We start from the raw sequence: 6,257 nt of genomic DNA on the forward strand, positions 1-6,257 counted from the left end.
GGACATCTGTAATACTTTCGACAATAAAAAAAATAAAAATAAAAATGAGTCCACTACAACGGGCTGAGGTCACCTGTAGACAAAAATTGCAAAGACTGTACTGTCTTCACTCTCCAGGTTCATAGACCTTTGTGAGTTCCCAGACACTCCCCCCAACCCCCACCCCGGCTCCGCAACTAAGATAGTGATGCTCAAATCAGCAAGTGGGGTCTAAACCCAGCCAAATCAGGCAGGGCTTGCCCTTAGGGAGAGCCAATCCTGAAGCCCCTCTGTCTTTGAAAAAAACTCTGAGTTGGACTTACGGCTTGAGGTGGCCTCGTGCATCTGACCAGCCCCAGGAGAGAAAGTGCCTCCAGAACCCAGTCCGGCCCCTGGTTCTTCTCCATATTCAACCTGCCTGCTAACCAGTGACAGTGGCCAAATACATCTATCCGTTCCGTGAGCCGGGCACCTGAGTTCTGGGTCTCCGTCTTCTGAAACCAAACTACTCCTGAGGCTGTCCTGGCTCTTCACTCGGGAGAGGCAGCCAAGGCTGTGGGGAGGCTGTGGCTTGTACAGCCAGGGGCATATGGGAGAGAGTGGAAGTCCAGATGGGAAGAGAAAGCAGTTAGTCCTGGTACTGGGAGCTTTTGAAGTGACAAGTGTGGTAGGCAGTCTTTGCAATGGTTCCACTGATTCCTGGTTCCTGTGGCATCACCTCCCCGTGAGTGGGGGCTACCTACAGACTTGCTTCTAATAAATAAAATATAGAAAAAGTGATGGGCTGTTACCTTTGAGATTAGGTAACAAAAAGACTGTGGGTTCCATCTTGACTGTAGATTCCCTTTAGCTTGCTCTCATAGGCTCTTGCTTACATGCTCTGATGACACCAGCTGCCAGGTTGTGCTTCCCTGCAGAGAGGCTCAGATGGCAAGGAACTGAGGAAAGCTACCAGCCAACAGCCAGTGAGAAACTGGGGACCTCAGTCCAGTAACCCACAAGGAACTGAATCCTGACAACAACTATGTAAGTGAACTTGGAAGTAGATCCTTTCCCAGTCAAGCCTTCAGATGAGATTGCAGCCCTGGGTAACTCCTTGATTGCAAACTTTCAAGAGGAATGCACACCAGAAGAAGGTTGGGCAGATGCAGAATGGGCTACTTCCAAGTATCCACCACACCTTACAACTGATGGTGAAACTCCATCCTCTCTCACAGAAATCCCACTGACTCAACCCACCTAGCCCACCCCATCCCCACCTCCATCTTCCTTAGCTCCAGCCTGTCTCAGGGAGGAAGGACCCTCTCCCCCATCCACTCTAAAGATGTCTTCTCTGTTTGGTCAAGCACAACCTTATTCTCTAGGTAGAACCATCATTCAGTAATTCTCACTCTGCCTACCCATGAAAGGTCAAAGTCAAGCTGCTAATTTTGGAGTCATTATTATCTATGTCCTCAACTATTCTTATCAAAATGTATGCCTTATTCCTCAGGACCTATTTGGGAGGAACCCAAAAGGACCCCAAGGGGAAGAGGATCTTGGCTAATTTTCACTCAGAGCATCCCCTTTGATGCCAACAAGCATTGGAGAATCTTATCTTCGGTCCTCTCCAAGTCTTGTCTCCTAGTATCCTGCTGACTGAATGATGTGGGGAGGGCAGTGTCCCTGTATCTCTATTGCCCTAAGATGTCCTTGATCTCTGTAGATGGGAGAAGGAGCTCAGTAACAACCTTTTATGAAGCACCACTGACTCAGCCCTGAGGCAAGCACTGGGACAGAGTTGGCCACAACTCAGAGGGTGACCTCCAGAGCCCGCCCACCAGTGGGAGAAGAAGACAAGTAAATGAGCATCCACAAAGCTCTGTGATGCGTGTGATGAGAGAAGAATACCCAGGATATTTTGGGAGCTAGGAAGAAAGCATAATTCTTTCCTGAAGGCAGGGAAGGCTTCACAAAAGATGAAAGTTTATTGGGCATCCATGAAAGAGGAGAAGCCATTCCAATAAAGGAAATGACATGTGTAGGGCCACAGAGGTCTGAGAGAGTGCAGCACACTTGGGGAACCGCACGCTGTTTGGTAGAGATGGCACTCCAGTGAGAGGAGACAGGACCACTGAAGGATTGTTATTTTTGTTTGTTGTTGTTCTGACATGAAAAGATGTCCAAAATCAGTTATCAAAAATGAATAAAGCAAGTGAGAGTGTGTATGGTGTGATCCCTTTGTATTTTGTATCTGACATGAAAAGATGTCCAAAATAGGTTATCAAATGAATAAAGCAAGTCACATGAGAGTGTGTATGGTGTGATCCCTTTGTATTTTGTATATTAATATGTGCTTGCTTGCATGTGAATGTCTAGAAACTTATCGGAAGAGAACACATAAAACCGACAATTGATACTGTGAAGAGATGGACAGGACTGGAAAGGAGAGGAGAGAAGAGAAAGGCGATGAGGAAGAGGACTGCTCTCCCTTTTTATCTCATGCCACTTTGTACTGTTTGCATCTGCATTATTTTACAATGTTGATATGTTAAAATAGTTTAATGAAGGAAGTGATATAACCACATTTGCCTTATAGAAAGATCACCTTCACAACACAGTTTGCATGTAGATGGATATTAGATGCTATTAAAAATTATTGTTCTTCTTAGCCACATATAAAGATCACCTTCACAACACAGTTTGAATGTGGCTGGATATTAGGTGCTATTAAAAATTACTGTTCTTAGCCACATATGAAAAGAACCTTATTTTTTGAGGTAAATATTCTGATATCTAACATAAAAGGGGTTCTAAGCCATTTTTTTTAGGTAAATATTCTGATATGTAACATAAAAGGGACTCTAAGCCTTGCAAACACTGTACCCCATGAATTTACCTGTTCCCTAGCTGTGTGAGTTTCTCCAGAAGTGCTCTGTGGCCTGGTGAAGACAGCAGGTCTGAGGTGGTGATAGGACTCCAGGCCTGGGGTTTGTCAGTGGCTTGGATTAAATGAAAGGTCAGGCTGAGTTGGAGAGGGTTCTTGGCTGTGTGGAGAAGGGAAAGCCAGGAGGTTCCAAGCACAGTAAACAGGTGTGTGTGTGTGTGTGTGTGTGTGTGTGTGTGTGTGTGTGTCTACTCCACATCTGATTACCCTCCAGTTTGGGAGGAACCCATGAGGTGTATGTTTGGAGGGAGGCAGAATCTCATCTGCTACTAGAGAAACAAAGAGGCAAAGCTTTCTTTCTCCACCTCACCATCAGCTAGCCTGTGGCAACATGACCCAATTGAGCCAATTAATGCTCCTACCCAGGATGACTCAAAAATACAGGGACAGCTGAAAACTTATTCAAAGTGGGGACAATGGGGCTGGAAACAGTGGCAGCAGCACTGAGTGCTAAGTAGCAGAGACAACGTGGGGACTCCCACCCGGAATATTTTTGTGGTTTGACCTTGGCTGTATTGGCTGTCTTCCTGGTTCCTGTATGCTGGTGTTTTTGTTGTTGCTGCTGTTTTTTTAATGTGGATTGTATAAGTTACCTAAAATATTTCCCCAAAACTCTCTTTACTCTTTTATCTTTATGGTAGCCAAACACTTTTGTGTTTGCTGCCAAGAACCCTAACTGGTGCCAGGCAAATGATGGTAGGCGAGAGATTACCAGGGGAAAGATGGACAAGGGGATTGGTTGTTTGGTTTAGTTAGGCTGTAGGTCTATAGAATTGAGGAGTGAGAATTTGGTAGCCTATGCCACGAAATGCAAATGAGCTAGTTAAATCACCACCTGTGGTCACCTAGAATGAAGTGTCCATGGCAGACAAGCTAGGAGACCATATGGAATGGATTACCTGCTTCTAAAACCACAGGAAAGCTTAGAGTAATTGGATAGCAAGCTCCAGCCCTAAATTCTCAGCTCAAAGTAATAACTTAAACCCATGGTCTTTCTGAAATATACCTTATTTTGCCCTATCCGGTTTGGCTTAGTGGATAGAGTGTCAGCCTGCGGACCAAAGGATCCTGGGTTCAATTCTGATCAAGGGCACATGCCTGGGTTGCAAATGATTCTCTCTCATCATTGATATTCCTGACTCTCTCTTCCTCTCCCTTCCTCTCTGAAAGCAATAAGAATATATATAAAAATAAAATAAAATATACCTATTTCTTGTAGCAACAGGGCTGACATCAATGCAAACTAATCTTGGAATTTGATTTTAATGATTCTTAAACTATAATGTCAAACAAATCATAGTCTTATAAAATAGGGCATTGATGAGGAAAAATGGAACCCCAAGAATTAGAAGAGGGCTATCTAAGAGATATTCAGAGGAAACCCCAACTATGACTGAGCCTCCCCGACCAGCTGAAGCTGCTTCTCCCCATTGTCTGGCAATACTCCTCTCTTGACTGATGATGCTGTGACTTCTTCAAGAGTTACCTTGCAAGAGGACCCCATTTACCCTCATGCTCCCCCCCTCCTACCCACCATTTTCTCCAGATATGTCAAATCCCAGCATGCCAATTTTCAGGGGGTGGTTCTGTTTGAAGGAGTAGAGACAGTTGAAAGAAACCTAGGCTTCCAGGTGCTGAATCTAGAACAAGGGTGGGCAAACTTTTTGACTCAAGGGCCACAATGGGTTCTTAAACTGGACCGGAGGGCCGGAACAAAAGCATGGATGGAGTGTTTGTGTGAACTAATATAAATTCAAAGTAAAAATCATTACATAAAAGGGTTCGGTTTTTTTTTTTTTTAGTTTTATTCACGGCTGGATGGGCCGGATCCGGCCCGCGGGCCGTAGTTTGCCCACCCCTGATCTAGAACGACGACTCCAGAATTTTTACTAAGTGCTTGTATGTCATTAAATTCTGCCTGGTCTAAAGGTGCAATGTCAGTGTAACCTCAAAGAAATCTGAAAACTTAGGAAGATAGGAACATTGGAGAAGATTTATCATGTGCAACCTGACTCGTACTTTGGGTCTTGAGGGAGTAAAGTGAGTAAGGATAATAGGAACCTTGAAGATGCACACATAGTGATGTTCGTGCCAAGAGTCTAGTGACGGGGGTGCCAGCAGCAGTGCCCTGACCAGCTGTTCCTGTGGTGCGGCCTCATGGTGTTTTCTGAAGCCAGTTTTCCTCAATTCTATCTTTCCTGTTGATTCTGTGAACTACCTTCAATCAGGATTCAAGGAAGGAGCGTGTTCTCTGCAGTCTAGGGTTGAGAAGTATTTTCTGAACCTTCTGGAGGGTAATCTGGATGCTATTAAAAATTATTGTTCTTCTTAGCCACATATGAAAAGAACCTTTTTTTGAGGTAAATATTCTGATATCTAACATAAAAGGGGTTCTAAGCCTTGCAAACACTGTACCCATGAATTTACCTGTTCCCTAGCTGTGTGAGTTTCTCCAGAAGTGCTCTGTGGCCTGGTGAAGACAGCAGGTCTGAGGTGGTGATAGGACTCCAGGCCTGGGGTTTGTCAGTGGCTTGGATTAAATGAAAGGTCAGGCTGAGTTGGAGAGGGTTCTTGGCTGTGTGGAGAAGGGAAAGCCAGGAGGTTCCAAGCACAGTAAACAGGTGTGTGTGTGTGTGTGTGTGTGTGTGTGTGTGTGTGTGTGTTGGCTGGAGAGGGATGCTGTTTCCTACGGTCCCTTTCGTGGACGCTGGTCACTGAGAAGACCCATTTGTCAGAGCAACTGGGTGACTACTGGCAGCTGCCAGGCCCGTGGCCCAGAGATTTTAAGGACTCAGCGCCCCGCCCCTGCTCCCAGAGGTCCGAGGGCCAAAAAGGCGGAGACGTTAGGAAGGTTCCTGTCTCTGGGAGGAGCAGTCAGAGCTGGGTTAGCGCTTCTATTTCTCGGGATTCCCGGGCCCTCTGAGGAGTGGGGAGAGGCGGCGGCAGCGCTCACTGTGAGGAACCTGGGCCCTGGCCGTGACCCTTTGCAGATGCTGCGAGCTGGGTCGTGGGAGGGAGAACTCACCGCGGTGTGTGTGTGGGGGGGGGGGGGGGGAAGCCGGCTGATCCCATAGGTGCCCCCTTGGGGGCGTCCTCTCTCTGTTGGAGAAACGCCTGCCTGTCACCTCCCGGAGCCTCGCAGGGCCCAGGGCGCAGGAAGAGCGAGAGAGGAGGCTTAGGGGGGTGCTGTTTGCCCCGAGAGGACGGGAAAGTGTGCTTCTCCTTCCAGGTTCTCACCTGGAATCCTGCGCCCCCTTCTCCAGGCCACAGGGTGAATCCTGACCCAACGCACCCTGCCCTCCCCTGGGTTTGCAAGCGCGTACCTCGCTGCTGCCGGGTGGGTCGGATCCCG

The sequence above is a fragment of the Myotis brandtii genome, unplaced genomic scaffold (genome assembly GCF_000412655.1).
Source record: "Myotis brandtii unplaced genomic scaffold, ASM41265v1 scaffold550, whole genome shotgun sequence".
NCBI classification, from domain to species: Eukaryota; Metazoa; Chordata; class Mammalia; order Chiroptera; family Vespertilionidae; genus Myotis; species Myotis brandtii.